The sequence below is a fragment of the Anomaloglossus baeobatrachus genome, chromosome 6, assembly GCF_048569485.1.
Source record: "Anomaloglossus baeobatrachus isolate aAnoBae1 chromosome 6, aAnoBae1.hap1, whole genome shotgun sequence".
Classification (NCBI taxonomy): domain Eukaryota; kingdom Metazoa; phylum Chordata; class Amphibia; order Anura; family Aromobatidae; genus Anomaloglossus; species Anomaloglossus baeobatrachus.
This window is the reverse complement of record NC_134358.1, coordinates 39,576,667-39,595,177: the sequence shown is the minus strand read 5'-3', so window position 1 is coordinate 39,595,177 and position 18,511 is coordinate 39,576,667. Positions and strand designations below refer to the sequence as shown.

The 18,511-nt window shown below is 45.7% G+C and overlaps 1 long non-coding RNA gene across 1 annotated transcript in view; it reads left to right on the top strand.

Moving 5' to 3' along the window:
• Positions 1-18,089, top strand: part of LOC142244006 (uncharacterized) — a 106,142-nt gene extending 88,053 nt beyond the window's left edge. Inside the window, exons 3-4 of the long non-coding RNA XR_012724420.1 lie at positions 14,372-14,453; positions 17,746-18,089. This is a non-coding gene — a long non-coding RNA (uncharacterized LOC142244006). The remainder of the gene's footprint in view (positions 1-14,371; positions 14,454-17,745) is intronic.
• The last annotated feature ends 422 nt before the right edge of the window (positions 18,090-18,511 follow it).

Below are 18,511 nucleotides of genomic sequence, written 5' to 3'. Positions count from 1 at the left end.
GGGTACCACCAACTGTCGGTCCCTGGGCCACGCCTCCGGTGAACCCTGCTGGACCGTGGCCCGGTACAGCCGTCCTTGGTCCCAGACCACTCGCTCCGGGTCCGAGTCCGAGGGAGGCTGTGCCGCCTGCTCCTTTAGAGCTTTCAGGCTGTCGTCAGCTTCTAACGCTGCCTGAAACTCCTGACTAGATGTGGGCAGAATCGACGAGACTGTCACATCTTCGGTCAGTACCCCGGGACCTGTGTCCTGGCCTCCACCTGACTCGGCTGCCACTTGGTCAGAAGGGGAAGAGCTATCGGACCTCCGGGAGGCCCCTTGGCTTCCAGCACTCCCACTGCGGGTGACAGCGGCCACAGCCGCTGCGACCGTGGGTCGTGCCTGCTCCTCCTCCGTTCCTGACCAAGTCGTCGGTTCAGGCAGACCTACCTGGCTTCCTGACACCCCGGTTGTGGGGGAACCATGCACCGAGATCTTACCTGGGAGCACTTCCGCTCCTGGACCGGCCCCAATCTCACCTGCCTGTTCCCCTCCTGCAGCAACAGAACCCCGCTGTGAAATCTCTGGGGACCCCACATTTGCTGTGGTAGCCCCCACCCCACACACTGGTCCTCCCCCTGCAGCACCCTGCTCTCTGCTTATCCCTGCAGAGGGCAACAGATCCCAGCTCACAGGCTGGTTACTTGTAGAGGCATTGTCACACCTTTCTCTGACCCCCTCCCCTGTCACAGCTGCAGCTGTGTGTGTGTCTATGGTGTCTGTGCAAGCAGAAATATCAGAGTTCACTCCCTCCTCCCTTACATCATTCATAGATAACACATTAACATTGTCAGGAGTCATGTCAGCACTGGCTGAAGGTTCAGCCTTTGGGGCGGGGCCAAACTGGGAGGTTATTTGCCCCAAATCTGTCCCAAGTAGCACGTTTGCAGGGATCCGATCAGTTACCCCCACCTCCCTCACCCCTCGCCCTGCGCCCCAGTCCACATAAATGTCAGCAACAGGCAGCGCCGGGTCAATGCCTCCAATCCCGGAGACAGCGAGGGTTTTTCCAGGGATCAAGTCTTGGGGGGACACCATCTCAGGCCGCACCAGAGTCACTTCCGAGGCGCTGTCTCGCAGTCCTATGGTCACAGACTGGCCGACGGTGACAGGTTGGAAGCTGTCCAGGGACCTACCACCACCCCCACCCACACAATACACCTTGGGCGGCCCTTGGGACGGGGACGGAGCCGGGGCCTTGGGACGCTGAGGGCACATGGCCTTGAAGTGTCCAGGTAGGTTGCACTGGTGGCACCGTCTTGGTTCCGCCACGGGCCTGGAGAGGGGAGTTGAGGGGGACACCCCCTGCAGTCTAGGGGCAGGTGGGGCAGTCGCAGAGTTCATCTTACCCCCTCTCCAGGTGCTGCTGGTGGCTGCTCTCCTGGCTTCAGGAGCCCGGTTGTTGGTGTAGTCATCGGCAAGGGCAGCTGTAGCCGTGGATCCCTTTGGCTTCTGGTCTCGGATGAACTGGCGGAGATCCTCAGGGCAGTTCCACAAGAGTTGCTCCGTGATGAACAAGTCCAGGATCTCCGGTCCGGTGGAAAGCTGCAGGCCTTGGGTCCAGTGGTCGGCAGCTCGGGCAAGTGCCCGCCGGTGGTCAGCCCAGGAGTCCTTTGGTCCCTTCTGCAGCGTCCGGAACTTCTTGCGGTAGGACTCCGGGGTGAGGTTGTACTGTTGGATCAGGGCCCGCTTGATGGTGTCGTAGCCCTGATCCGCCTCAGCAGGCAAGTCCCCAAGGATATCCAGGGCCTTACCCCTTAAACGGGGGGTCAGGTATTTGGCCCACTGGTCCTTGTTCAGATGGTGCTGCAAGCAAGTCCGCTCAAAAGCAGTCAAGAAAGAGTCCAAGTCTCCATCCTTCTCCAGCACTGGGAAGTCCTCAACACGGACCTTTGGAAGTTTGGTGTCTTGAAGGTCACGTGTGGCTGATGAGGGCCGGAGCTGAGCTAGCTGCAGCTGGTAGTCACGCTCTGCCTGGCGCTCTTCACGCGCTGCCTGCCGCTCTGCCCTGCGCTCTGCCATGAGTATCTCGTAGGTATCCCGGTCTCCAGCCTGGAGAAGGGCCATAGCCATTTGAAGAAGGCTATCCGAGCCTCCCAGGCTCGGTGGAATGGCACGTGGTGATCTGCGGCCCGCTGCGGAGCCTGGTGCTTCACTGTCCATTGCAGAGCGGAGGGCTGGCATCTGGCTCGTTGAGGAACCTTGGGCGAGCTCCTCCTCATCTTGTCCAGCAGTCCCAGGTTGTGCGATGTCCTCTGCAGAGCTGTTCTCTGGCGTCGGGCTCCTGGAGGGCTCGTGGACAACCTCCTCATCGTCTCTGGCCTGAGCATCGGCCATTCCTTTGGCTTTGCTCCTGGTGCTATCAGCCATTGTTGCAGACTTTGGTCACTGACACAGAACTGACACCTGATGCCTCCACACACCTTACAGTATCTGCACTCTGACACTCTAGTGTTGAGCTAGTCTGAAGACCCCAGCAGCCACAGCTGCTGCAGGCAGTCTTTAGTGTCTGGGAGTATGGGTCTCACACTCACACACACTATTATCTCGATCCCACCGCTATGCCCCCAATATGTCACAAACCACCGGGGGGGTCACTCAGAAATCCCCCGCGCTGGCTACCAGTACGTCACAATCGGGGGGTAGCAAGGGGGCGTCCCCCTCCTTTATACCTCCCGACCGACAGACAGAGCACGTGACGCGCTCTCTAGCGCCCCTCTTATAGTCAGGCCAATTATGGAATTGCCCGACCATAAGCAAGGAGGCCGCTATACTACTTATGCCGATTATTGAAGGGTCCCCGGTGAGAGGAGGGTATATATTCCCCCGACCTCCGCGGGCGGAATATATAATATCTTCCCGGATCTCACTGGCCTCCCCACAATAATCCTTGGCACAACTCGCTGCCACCAACCGATTTACGGTAACTATTAGCCGAACACACAGACGTGGGATTCAAGATCGAGATAACAGAACAGCCCAAGATTAATTATATAATTTAATCGCCTAAAGCACACTAGAAACTACAATATATACAATAGGGAATCTACAGAATATACAGTTATGTCAGAGTACAGTTACAATCAAAGCATGGGTTACAAACAGGCATACACAGTTCAATCAGTTACCTTGTGCGTCTGGCCACAGGGGGGCGCTGTAGACCAGGTTTCTAGGAACTCTCTCACAGGTCTTTCCCAACCAGGCCCCCGAGCAGAAGAACGCTGGAAAATGGCCGAAGTAGGGTTATCAACCTGGGCAAATCCAGGTCTCCTCCTACCTTAGTGACCTCACAGGGAAGCACTGCCACTCCCCCTGCATGGATCAGAATTATCCAGAAAAGGGGATTTTGGCCATAACTTTGCCTGGGAGCGTCGTAGGCGGACGCCAATGCTCTCATTGTGACAGTTATGAATTTAGCTGCAGAACGAGGGGACTCATGACCTGTCTGCCAGTTCCCCATTGGCTGATATCACGCCTGGGGCATTTCCCAATGTCCTGTTCCCATAAAAAGGGGGTGCCGGCATCGTCCACATGCGGAGACACCATTTTTATGGTTGCCATATTTATCGGAAATATGGCTTGCGAGATATGAACCATTTTTTACTGGAGTCGTTCTGTCTGGCTATTTCCATAGCCTTGCTAATGAGATAGCAGCCCCAGCTACAGGGTGACGGCAGGGAGTCATCCTGGATCCATTGTCCTAAAGCCACCTAATTTCCATATCACAGGACATGGCCATGGATTTGTTGCTAAACCAGTTGTGTGAAGGGAAGGGGGTAGTGACACCAGGAGAGGGCTTCCTGACATGACTTGAATGTCATGATTTATCGTCATATCTCCGGATTTACCTCACAGGGGCAGTATATATCAGTTGGAGGACATTATATACCAGGAGGGGCCCAGGAGAGGAACATATATACCAGGAGGGGGACAGTATATATCAGGAAGGGCCCAGGAGAGGAACATATATACCAGTAATGGGACAGTATAAACCAGGAAGGGTACCGTATAAACTAGATGTGCCTCAGGAGAGAAACATATATACCAGTGGGGGGACAGACAGAATATACCAGGAAAGACCCAGGAGGGGGACAGTATATACCAGTTAGAGGACATTATATACCAGGAGGGGCCCAGGAGAGGAACATATATACCAGGAGGGGCACAGGAGAGGAACATATATACCAGGAGGGGGACAGTATATATCAGGAAGGGCCCAGGAGAGGAACATTTATACCAGCAATGGAACAGTATACAGTATACCAGCAAGGGGACAGTATATACCGGGAGGGGCCCAGGAGGGGGACAGTATATACCAGGAGTGGAACAGTATATGCTAGGATTGGGGACATATTTAGTAGGATGGGGGACATTACAGGATGGGTGCAGATATACCAGGAGGGGAACATATATACCAGAATGGGGAACATATATACCAGGATGGGGAATATATACAGAACCAGAATGTGGGATATATATAGCAGAATGTAGGACATATATACCAGGAGGTGAACAATATATACCAGGATGGGGGACATATTTAGTAGGATGGGGGACATATTTACCAGGATGGGGAGCATATTTACCAGGATGGGGGACATATTTACCAGGATGGGGAACATATTTACCAGGATGGGGGACATATTTACCAGGATGGGGGGCATATATACCAGGATGGGGAACATATTTACCAGGATGGGGGACATATTTACCAGGATGGGGTACATATATACTAGGATGGGGAACATATTTACCAGGAAGTAGCCCAGGATGGGGTATATTAGAACAGGCTGGGGGACATTACTACATAATGGGGGAGGGCAACTTGTATGTCTTTATAGGAATTAGAACACTAAATGTACACATATATATACATACATCTGACCAACATGCGGGGATGGGGGAACCCAGGAACAAAATTTGCACCGGGGCCCATCAAACTGTAGTTACGCCACTGTTTGCAGGGAATTACATTTGCCATGATCTGTTCATCCAAGTAATACAAATATATTTGCAGATTGCAAAGCATCATGGTCCTTAACTGGTCCGTATGCGGACTGCATGTGTATGACTCCGGCCAGGACGTGAGTCTGGGATTTCTAGGCTATTGGACGCTCTCGTGATGCAACTCAAAATGTAGATAAAACTGCTCCACTGGTGATGGAAGAAAGCTGATGGCGCTGTTTATGAGCCTGTGCGTCCAGCTGGGAAGATATCACTGACAGCAAAACCGTTTCCAGCCATTCACAGCAGCAATAAATAATGAGCGGAGCATTGGGTAGAGATGCCGGCACTGTCTGCTCGCACAACTCCGCCATTTATGGCTGCACGGACCAGGCCTGCAATGGACGCATTGATCGGCAGACCCGATACTCTCACTTTCTCCTTTTTTTAGACTTGCTCTATAAGTCACATCTCTGTTCAGATCCCACAACAAATAACAACAGTGCTATTGATCTTAGCTTCATGGACAAACTCAGTGGATGGTGTGGAGACACGAGGGTCAGGGGTGCGCTCGTCCGCTGGCCTGGCTGTCTTTAGAAAGACCACACGGACCGGAGCTCATCCCACTGAACGCCCGCACTCCTCACACTACTCAGATAAAACAGGGTGAGGGAACCACGCTCCGGTCTGACTTTATTGGGTCACCAACAGTCAACAGCAAGAACACAAGATGGTACAAGAGACAGAGTCTCACCCTACCGCTGGCCCACCAGAGATTAGAATCTTCAAGACTTCGGGGCATCCAGGGCCAACTGTCCCAGCCAGCAGCACCCCACTTTTGTTTTGGAGGGCACCCACTGAGAGGATCAGTTGTCCCACTCCCAATCTAGATTCTCGAAGCAAATTTGTGGGCTCAGTGTTGGGTAATGGAGCAGTTCTGTGATCTTTCAGCTGGAACCATGGACCCTAAGCTGAAGTCCTGTAGAATTATGATCTTCACTGGAGCAAAGCCATTTTTATATTCCGCAGGTCCATTTCAGGGTATTGTGTTTACAGGATTGGGGGTAGACAATCATGGCTGTTTCATCATTGTTCGCTGATTCAATTGAACTGCATAATTGTCCCCCAAATGAAGACTAGTACACCCCAGGGTGCTGATGCAATCTGTAATCAGCAGACATTCTGCAAAGTAATATACAGAAAGAGGTACTGAACAGTCTTACATGAAATAATGACCAATTTCTCTTGATTTACTGAACAAAGTAATAATATGTTTGGCTTGCTAATACACATACTGATAAGGAAATTAGAGTGAGAGCCCCAATGGTGACAGTAATATACCCCATCCTTGTCCCCATCCTGTAGTAATGTCTCCATCCTGGTCCTCATCATGCAGTAATGTGCCCATCCTTGTCCCCATCTTGTAGTAATGTGCCCATCCTTGTCCCCATCTTGTAGTAATGTGCCCATCCTGGTTCTCATCCTCCAGTAATGTGCCCCATTTTTGTCCCCATATTGTAGTAATGTCTCAATACTTGTCCTCATCCTGTAGTAATGTGCCCAATCCTGGTCTTCATTCTGTAGTAATGTGCCCATCCTGGTTCTCATCCTTTAGTAATGTGTCCCATTTTTGTCCCCATCCTGTAGTAATGTCTCCATCCTAGTCCTCATCCTGTCGTAATGTGCCCAATCCTGGTCTTCATTCTGTAGTAATGTGCCCATCCTGGTCCTCATCATGCAGTAATGTGCCCATTCTTGTCCTCATCCTGTAGTAATGAGCCCATCCTGGTTCTCATCCTCTAGTAATGTGCCCATTCTTGTCCTCATCCTGTAGTAATGAGCCCATCCTGGGTCTCATCCTCTAGTAATGTGCCCATCCTTGTCCCCATCCTGAAGTAATATGCCCTTCCGTGGGTCCATCCTGTAGTAATGTGCCCCATTCTTGTGGCCATCCTGTATAATGTGCCCCATCCTTGTGCCCATCCTGTAGTAATGTGCCCATCCTCGTGCCTATTCCTGTAGTAATGTGCCCATCCTGTAGTAATATGAGCACGCAGGTCCTCTTCGTATTGTAATGTCCCCTTTACTGGACCTCGTCTTGTAGCAATGTCCCAACCTGGTCTTCTGTTGTGCCATTCTTCACACACACACACACACACACACACACACGTCTACTGACCTGTGTAGCTTGAGCGGGTAACACATTCATTCTTACTGGTGCCATAGAATGAATCCCAGAAACTTATACTTGGAGTAAGAACTACTTCAACAAACCTTTTTTATTTTTATGGGGCCAAACATGGAGAATGAGTAGGGATTGTTCAAGTAGTGGACAACCCTTTTAAGCAGGAGGAGTCTAACATCAATAAGATCTGCGGGGGTGGTGATTGGCACATCGGAGAGTTGGAGAAGTAATGTGTAGTATTTTCACTCGGCTATATTTACATAAATGATCATTATCATGCTCACAAGGGAAGAAATCGTCCTGCAGAACTCGCTGAAGGTCGCACTGTCTGCTCGCCACATCCTGATCTACCTGTGTTCTCCAACTTGCCGGGTTTCTGTAGGTCATATGTAAATGAGTTTATAATTTTCCAGGGAAGGAAGTCATTCTTTAATCCAATCTCTGCTATAAGCCGTAAATCATATTTACTGTTACCGGTCACAGATATTATCTCATTCCTGAAGAAAAGGATCTGACATGAAAAGTTACTTATTCTTCCATTACTATGACTCCTGCTGATATTGATCTGCCCGAACTCTGCACCGTGATCGTGACATGGTAACAATTGCCTTAAGACAGATTGTATTTATGTGTTCTATAATAATCAACCTAACCGCTGCCGGCAAAATGACAAGAATGCGTAGTTCACTGGCTGCACCCTTTGGTTACATTAAAAGGAATCTTCCATCAGATCAGCCCATTCAGATCAACTGATCGAGCAGCTGGTGACCTCTAAGGAAGCTGAGGAAGCCCAGAGCAGTGACCTCTACTGGCCAAATGTGATATTACATAGCTTCCGATCAGATGAATGGGTGACCATAAAGTACATGGTCGTGCTAAGTCCTCCAGAGTTAGAGACGCTCTTTACAACAGTTCTTAAAGTCTCCCTCTGGATGATATTCACATAACCTCAAAGGGCAAATGACAACACATAGTCCTAATGGGAAACCCCTATAATTTGTGGTGAAGAAGGGACCATAAACATGAGATATTAACATAAAGATGGAAAAGGGAACAATAGTATCTGGGCTCTGGAATTGTAGGTAGCCTAAAGGGCCTCCTAAGAAAAGGCTAGGCCTAGACAATTTATATATATATATATATATATATTATATATATATATATATATATATAGTATACTGTAAATATTTATATTTATATATATATATATATATATATATATATATATATATATATATATACAGTGCTGGCCAAAAGTATTGGCACCCCTGCAATTCTGTCAGAGAATACTCAGTTTCTTCTTGAAAATGATTGCAATCACAAATTCTTTGGTGTTATCTTCATTTAATTTGTCTTCAATGGAGAAGAAATAAAAAAATTGTCATAAAGCCAAATTGGATATAATTCCACACCAAACATAAAAAAGGGGGTGGACAAAAGTATTGGCACTGTTTGAAAAATCCTGTGATGCTTCTGTAATTTGTGTAATTAACAGCCCCTGTAACTTACCTGTGGCACCCAACAGGTGTGGGCAATAACTAGATCACACTTGCAGCAGGTGACATGGATTAAAGTTGCCTCAACCTCTGTCCTGTGTCCTTGTGTGGACCACATTGAGCATGGAGAAAAGAAAGAAGACCAAAGAACTGTCTGAGGACGTGAGAATCCAAATTGTGAGGAAGCATGAGCAATCTCAAGGCTACAAGTCCATCTCCAAAGACCTGAAAGTTCCTGTGTCTACGGTGCGCAGTGTCATCAAGAAGTGTAAAGCCCATGGCACTGTGGCTAACCTCTCTAGATGTGGAAGGAAAAGAAAAACTGACGAGAGATTTCAACGCAAGATTGTGCGGATGGTGGATAAAGAACCTCGACTAACATCCAAACAAGTTCAAGCTGCCCTGCAGTCCGAGGGTACAACAGTGTCAACCCGTACTATCCGTGGGCGTCTGAATGAAAAGGGACTGTATGGTAGGATACCCAGGATGACCCCACTTCTTACCCCAAGACATAAAAAAGCCAGGCTGGAGTTTGCCAAAACTTACCTGAGAAAGCTTAAAACGTTTTGGAAGAATGTTCTCTGGTCAGATGAGACAAAAGTAGAGCTTTTTGGGAAAAGCCATCAACATAGAGTTTACAGGAAAAAAAAGAGGCATTCAAATAAAAGAACACGGTCCCTACAGTCAAACATGGCGGAGGTTCCCTGATGTTTTGGGGTTGCTTTGCTGCCTCTGGCACTGGACTGCTTGACCGTGTGCATGGCATTATGAAGTCTGAAGACTACCAACAAATTTTGCTGCATAATGTAAGGCCCAGTGTGAGAAATCTGCGTCTCCCTCAGAGGTCATGGCTCTTCCAGCAGGACAATGACATAAAACACACTTCAAAAAGCACTAGAAAATGGTTTGAGAGAAAACACTGGAGACTTCTAAAGTGGCCAGCAATGAGTCCAGACCTGAACCCCATAGAACACCTGTGGAGAGATCTCACAATGGCAGTTTGGAGAAGGCCCCCTTCAAATCTCAGGGACCTGGAGCAGTTTGCCAAAGAAGAATGGTCCAAACTTCCTGCAGAGCATTGTAAGAAGCTCATTGATGGTCACCGGAAGCGGTTGTTCGCAGTTATTTTGGCTAAAGGTTGTGCAACCAAGTATTAGGCTAAGGGTGTCAATACTTTTGTCTGGCCCATTTTTGGAGTTTTGTGTGAAATAATCAATGATTTGATTTTTGTTTCATTCTCTTTTGTGTTTTTTCATTGCAAGCAAAATAAATGAAGATAATAATACCAAAGAATTTGTGATTGCAATCATTTTCAAGAAGAAACTGAGCATGGTAGTGCCCGCTCATCACTAGTTACCAGTACTGCGCACCTGAGCATGGTAGTGCCCGCTCATCACTAGTTACCAGTACTGCGCACCTGAGCATGGTAGTGCCCGCTCATCACTAGTTACGAGTACTGAGCACCCGAGCATGGTAGTGCCCGCTCATCACTAGTTACAAGTACTGAGCACCTGAGCATGGTAGTGCCCACTCATCACTAGTTACAAGTACTGAGCACCTGAGCATGGTAGTGCCCACTCATCACTAGTTACAAGTACTGAGCACCTGAGCATGGAAATGCCCGCTCATCACTAGTTACGAGTACCGAGCACCTGAGCATGGTAGTGCCCGCTCATCACTAGTTACGAGTACTGAGCACCTGAGCATGGTAGTGCCCGCTCATCACTAGTTACGAGTACTGAGCATCTGAGCATGGAAATGCCCGCTCATCACTAGTTACGAGTACCGAGCACCTGAGCATGGAAATGCCCGCTCATCACTAGTTACGAGTACCGAGCACCTGAGCATGGTAGTGCCCGCTCATCACTAGTTACGAGTACTGAGCACCTGAGCATGGTAGTGCCCGCTCATCACTAGTTACGAGTACTGAGCACCTGAGCATGGTAGTGCCCGCTCATCACTAGTTACGAGTACTGAGCACCCGAGCATGGTAGTGCCCGCTCATCACTAGTTACGAGTACTGAGCACCTGAGCATGGTAGTGCCCGCTCATCAGTACTAAGATGAGGTTCTCAGAGCTACCGTCATAGTCTCCTGCAGATCTATTTGCACCAACTCTAATATTAATGCTTTAAATTTTACCATCAGGATCCATTTGTCCTATGTGTAAAGAAGCTGCAATACCTGACACGACCTCTGGACCAGAGCGGCGCTGTTTCTAAAATAAGCTAATGTATCTTTTTTTGAATAATGAACAATCCTTTTGAAAATAAATCATAAATCCTGGTGGGATGTTTGTCGTCTTGTGCGAGTGCAGATAAAGCTACTGTATTATCCGTAGCGACCTCTGCTATATTTGCATTTTTTGTGCAATTTTAACCCTACATTGGAAAAGCACAAAACAAGCGGGACATTTTTTCCAATCAGAGGGGTTAATGCGTGAGTCATTGTCCTGATGGAGTGTTGATCGAGGCTGCATCTGCCCATCCATCATTCAGCTGGCGCTGGTGCCCGGCAGGTGCAGGGGTCCACCAGGCTCTCTGGCGTCTACTGAACCAGTTCCACTGTCCCCCGCACCGCAGCGTCCGTCCCGGAGCCCCCTTCTGTAGGGGACATCTGGATCCCGCTGTTCTCTTGTCACATTCCATCTCGGGTCATCCTTGTGTAAAGTTCAGTCAAGTTCACGGGCAGGAAAAAACGAATAATATTAATAAAATGTTTAATTCTTGGCAGCAGGATCACAGATATGAGGGATTTCCCCGGTTCTTAGGTCTTTTAGAGTCAGTTCCATGAATATAATGGGGGGATTTCCAGGAGCTGTTAGTAAGATTTCATAATCTGTCACACCGGGACATGAAACCTCCTATGGCAGAACGGTAACTCCACCAGCGGTGACGTGAGGATCAGATCTTCAGCGTATTATTTCTTATAACCCTTTGCTCTGATATTAGGGGAATGTATATCTAATATATAAAGCTGAATGTGTGTGTGTGTGTGTGTGTGTGTGTCCGGGATTGGCATCTGCACCGTCGCAGCTACAGCCACAAAATTTTGCACACTCACATGTCTGGACCCCGAGAGTGTCATAGGCTATATTTTGAGGGGAAATTTTAACCTCGCGCTTTACAGTTAATCACCAAAAACCTGCCTCCATTAAAGCAAATGGAGCTGGGAGCCACAGCGCAGCCAGAACTTCAGAAGAATGCGCAGCCACGCCCTTATATGGAATGTTGGCGTGTCACAATGCAGCCAGGGAAAGAGGCAGACACAGACAGGGAAAGAGGTAGACACAGACAGGGTAAGAAACAGACATAGACAGGGTAAGAGACAGACACAAAGAGACAGACACAGACAAAGAGACAGACTGACAGGGAAAGAGACAGAGACATACACAGGGAAACAGACAGACAGGAAAAGAAAGGGAAAGAGACAGACAGTGTAAGAGATAAACAAAGACAGGTAAAGAGACAGACAAAGAGACAGACACAGGGAAAGAGACAGAGGGAAAGAGACAGACAGGGAAAGAGATGGAAAAAGACAGACAGGGAAAGAGACAGACAGGGAAAGAGACAGACAGGGAAAGAGACAGACAGGGAAAGTGACAGAGATAGATAGACAGACAGGGAAAGAGATAGATAGACAGACAGGGAAAGAGATTGAGACAGACGGAGAAAGAGACAGTCAGAGACAGACAGGGAAAGAGACAGACAAAGAGATAGAGAGAGAGACAGAGAGATATATACAGAGGGGGAGACAGACAGAGAATGGGAGAGAAACAGAGAGACAGTTACTATCCCGGGCGTTAATACATTCTATTTATACATTCTATCCCGGGAATGTTAATATATTCTATTTTGTTAACAACATTTATTAACCCAGGCTAAGCCACCTTATACACCACCCTGTCTTTATTTTATAGTGTCCTCTCTTATTAGATAATTAGATACAAAGTGAAATGACTGCTTATGGAACATGGGAAACCTTCTTTTCTAATGGAAGAGCTTATGGACTGTTCTTTTGGTCAGATGTTGCTCCATTTTCAGCCATTTTATATTCAACAAGAGAGGACTATGTAGTGGCGAGGACGCTGTGAATAACCAAAATAACAAGAATACACTACGTAATGGATGGTGCGATACATAACATGAGAGGATGCTAAATAATCTAATATATAAAGCTCAGTGTATGTGTGTGTGTATTTCCGCTAAAGGAATCTACACCGTCACATTTACAATCATGAAATTTTGCACAGATGCCCCATGTGACTCAAGGAACGTCATAGACTATGTTTGGATGGGAAAATTTAACCCTGCTTTATAACTTTATAGTTACTTGATAAAAATCCTGCCTCCATTAAAGTCAATGGAACTTCGAGCTATAGGAGCTGTAATTGGTTGCTATAGGAACAAAATAAATTGTTAGTATAAGATGCTTATGTGTGAGGTAATAAGATGTCAGTGGGAAGACGGATAGAGAGAGACAGAAAGAGACAGGGAGAGAGGGACAGACAGTCAAAGACACAGACAGAGGCAGACAGACAGGGAAAGAGACAGGCAGACAGGGAAAGAGACAGAGACAAGGAAAAAGACAGGGAAAGAGACAGAGACAAGGAAAGAGACAGGGAAAGAGACAGAGAGAGGGAAAGAGACGGAGACAGATGGGGAAAGAGACAGACAGGGAAAAAGACAGACGTGGAAAGAGGCAGACAGGGAAAGAGACAGGGAAAGAGACAGAGACAAAAAAAAAACAGGGAAAGAGACAGAGACAAGGAAAGAGATGGAGACAGATGGGGAAGGAGACAGACAGGGAAAAAGACAGACGGGGAAAGAGACAGACGGGGAAAGAGACAGGGAAAGAGACAGAGACAAAAAAAACAGGGAAAGAGACAGAGACAGGGAAAGAGACAGAGACAGGTAAAGAGACAGGGAAAAAGACAGAGACAGGGAAAGAGACGGAGACAGACGGGGAAAGAGACAGACAATGAAAGAGACTGAAAGAGAGAGACAGACAGACACAGAGATAGAGACAGACAGACAGAGAGACTGGGAGAGAGTCAGAGAGACAGTTACTATCCCAGGCAACGCCCGTGTACTATAGCTAGTACTATATAGTAATAGAGAGGATGCTAATAAGGGACGGTGCTATACATAAGTGATAATACTCTGTAATATTGGGGTGGTGCTGTATATAGCAGCAGACGCTATATATTAAGAGATGACACCATACATAACTAGAGAGGATGCTGCGTAATAAGGGACGATGTTATACATAACATGAGAGAACACTGTATAATAAGAGATGGCATCATATAAAGAGAGGATGCTAATAAGAGACGGTGCTATACATAACAAGAGATAACACTGTGTAATATTGGGGTGGTGCTGTACATGACAGCGGATGCTATATAATAAGGGATGGCACCATACCCATACATAACATAGGGATGCTGCATAATAAGGGACGGTGTTATACATAGCAAGATGTAATACTGTGTAATAATTGCACAGTGCTATACATAACATAGGGTGTTATATAATAAGGGACGACACCATACAAGAGAGGATGCAGCATTATAAGGGATGGTGTTATACATAACAAGATGTAATATTATGTAATAATCGGCTGGTGCTGTACATAACAGAGGATGTTATATAATAAGGGATGGTGCCATACATAACTAGTCAAATGTGTTTTTGCTGTAAACTTTGCAGATGCAGATAAGTCGTGGTTGGAGAAGTCATCATGACGGTGTGGGCCAGATGGAAAAACAGGAAAAGTGAAAAGACATCACCTGTAGGTCTTCATATACAGAAATGTTGTGTAATCACTAGCACAGTCCACACTGCTGGCATCTACCTCTCTACAGTCACTGTATGCTGGTGATATCGGGCTTGTTCATTGTATAGTGAAATTTGCACAATATCAACACTGCTATTGTGAGGAACCCAGAGTTATACCTTTGGTAATAATACAGGGATAATGCACACAGTGATGTCATAGTAGAGCAATAATGCACACAGTGATGTCATAGTAGAGCAATAATGCATGCAGTGATGTTATATGTCATAGTACAGCAATAATGCATACAGTGATGTCATAGTACAGCAATAATGTCCAAAGTAGTGTCATAGTACAGCAATAATACACACAGTGATGTCATAGTATAGCAATAATGCAGTGATATCATAGTTCAGCAATATTGCATACAGTGATGTCATAGTACAGCAGTAATGCACAGTGATGTCATAGTAGAGCAATAATGCACAGTGATGTCATAGTAGAGCAATAATGCACGCAGTGATGTTATATGTCATAGTACAGCAATAATGCACACAGTGATGTCATAGTACAGCAATAATGTCCAAAGCAGTGTCATAGTACAGCAATAATACACACAGTGATGTCATAGTATAGCAATAATGCAGTGATATCATAGTTCAGCAATATTGCACACAGTGATGTCATAGTACAGCAGTAATGCACAGTGATGTCATAGTAGAGCAATAATGCACAGTGATGTTATATGTCATAGTACAGCAATAATTAATGCACACAGTGATGTCATAGTAGAGCAATGATGCACGCAGTGATGTCATAGTACAGAAATAATGCACACAGTGATGTCATAGCACAGAAATAATGCACACAGTGATGTCATAGTACAGCAATAATGCACACAGTGATGTCATAGTACAGAAATAATGCACACAGTGATGTCATAGTACAGAAATAATGCACACAGTGATGTCATATAGTACAGCAATAATGCACACAGTGATGTCATATAGTACAGCAATAATGCACAAAGTGATGTCATAATACAGCAATAATACACCCAGTGATGTCATAGTACAGCAATAATGCACACAGTGATGTCATAGTAGAGCAATAATGCACAAAGTGATGTCATAGTACAGCAATAATGCACAAAGTGATGTCATAGTAGAGCAATAATGCACACAGTGATGTCATAGTACAGCAATAATGCACAAAGTGATGTCATAGTACAGCAATAATGCACACAGTGATGTCATAGTAGAGCAATAATGCACACAGTGATGTTATATGTCATAGTACAGCAATAATGCACACAGTGATGTCATAGTTCAGCAATAATGCACACAGTGATGTTATATGTCACAGTACAGCAATAATGCACACAGTGATGTCATAGTACAGAAATAATGCACACAGTGATGTCATATAGTACAGCAATAATACACAAAGTGATGTCATAATACAGCAATAATACACCCAGTGATGTCATAGTACAGCAATAATGCACACAGTGATGTCATAGTAGAGCAATAATGCACAAAGTGATGTCATAGTACAGCAATAATGCACAAAGTGATGTCATAGTAGAGCAATAATGCACACAGTGATGTCATAGTACAGCAATAATGCACAAAGTGATGTCATAGTACAGCAATAATGCACACAGTGATGTCATAGTAGAGCAATAATGAACACAGTGATGTTATATGTCATAGTACAGCAATAATGCACACAGTGATGTCATAGTTCAGCAATAATGCACACAGTGATGTTATATGTCATAGTACAGCAATAATGCACACAGTGATGTCATAGTTCAGCAATAATGCACACAGTGATGTTATATGTCATAGTACAGCAATAATGCACACAGTGATGTCATAGTACAGCAATGATGCATACAGTGATGTCATAGTACAGCAATAACGTACAAAGTAGTGTCATAGTACAGCAATAATACACACAGTGATGTCATAGTATAGTAATAATGCAGTGATATCATAGTTCAGCAATATTGCACACAGTGATGTCATAGTTCAGCAATAATGCACACAGTGATGTCATAGTACAGCAATAATGCACACAGTGATGTCATAGTACAGAAATAATGCACACAGTGATGTCATAGTTCAGCAATAATGCACACAGTGATGTCATAGTACAGCAATAATGCACACAGTGATGTCATAGTACAGCAATAATGCACACAGTGATGTCATAGTACAGAAATAATGCACACAGTGATGTCATAGTTCAGCAATAATGCACAAAGTGGTGTCATAGTACAGCAATAATGCACAGTGATGTCATAGTTCAGCAATAATGCACACAGTAATGTCATAGTACAGCAATAATACACAGTGATGTCATAGTTCAGCAATAATGCACACAGTGATGTCATAGTACAGCAATAATGCACAAAGTGGTGTCACAGTAGAGCAATAATGCACAGTGATATCATAGTTCAGCAGTAATACACCCAGTGATGTCATAGTAGAGAAATAATACACATAGTGAGCTCACAGTAATGGGATAATGCACACAGTGATGTCATAGTAAAGCAATAGTGCACACTGTGAACTCACAATATTCAGTTAATACACACATTGATGTCATAGTACAGCGATAGTGCACACCGTGAACTCACAAATAACGGGGTAATGCACATAGTGATGTCATAGTACATTAATAATGCACATAGTGATGTCATAGTACAGCGATAATGCATAAGGTGAACTCATAATAATGGGGTAATGCACACAGTAAGATAAAAGTAATGGGACAATGTGCAGAGTGATGTCTCCGTATGAAGTACAGAATGTCATTCCTTTACCATGGCACTCTGATCAGCGCAGTGTGGGCATTTCGGCACCCGCCATGATATGTTTATCATCTATTATTTGTGGATTATTTTTATTTTCCCTCAACCTAAAAGTTTACTTTTGTCTAATTTTTTTCTCCGCTCATACAATGGCGGTACAATAATCCTCCTCCCTTGTGCTTCTCATTGAATCTATGGGGGGGGGGGGCTTGTGTTTATACACAGAGGTCAATCAGAACAGGACGAGCTGCAGCACAAATCTTAGACGTACAGTGATTATTGTGCCGGACGGAGGTGCCGGTGTTTTCCGTAGGTTCCTCTTTAACATAACGACTTATGGCTGCTATGAAAGATTATCCTGATAAGTTCAGTGATCTCCTCGGTGTACCCTCCATACATTTTTCCCTGGGTTCTTGGCCGGAACATGCAAATGTAAGAACGTAGCAGAGAAACACTGTGTAACCTCTTCTTTCTGTTCCCCTCCAGGCTACAACGTTCTGCTGTGTGATCTTTCACTTCTGGCAGCTGCTCAGTTTCTCTCTCTCCTACACGCCGGTTCTGCGCGCCGCTCATCTATCCTGTACCACCTGCCAGTTGTTATTTTGTGTGTTGCAATATCAGGAATGTAAGGAATAACAGGAGAACATATCTGCGTTATCTTCTTCAAAAGCGCTGATCTCACGGACTTCACAAAGAACTTTCTATGGGAGAAAACAGGTGCAGCGCGACCCGGTGCCAGGCTACGAGAGCTGTCTGCTAATGTCCTATCACCATCGCCACCATATCTACTCAATTTTTACTAAGTGCGCCTAGAAATACATGTACGAAACAGTTACTGATCAATATTTGCATTTTAAGTAGCAAAATATTGAAGCCCCACCCCTGCCTAGCTTGGGAACGCCCCACAATTGATAGAAACGCCCCTGCTTAAGGAAAATTACCATAAACTCCTACCTAGTTTCATGGCAATCTTTCCCTAAATTTGGAGACAATAGGTATCTTTTCTATAAGCTGTAATGTAGGGCATATTTGCCCAAAATATATAAGCCCCACCCCTGCCTAGATAGCAAAACCCTCAAAACTGATAGAAACGCCCCTGCTAAAAGTAAATTACCATAAACTCCAACCTAGTTTCATGTCTATCTTGCCCTAAATTGGGGGGCTAAAAGGAATCTTTTCTATAAGCTGTAACGTTGGGCATATTTGCCCAAAATATTTAAGCCCCACCCCTGCCTAGTTTGAGAGCCACCAA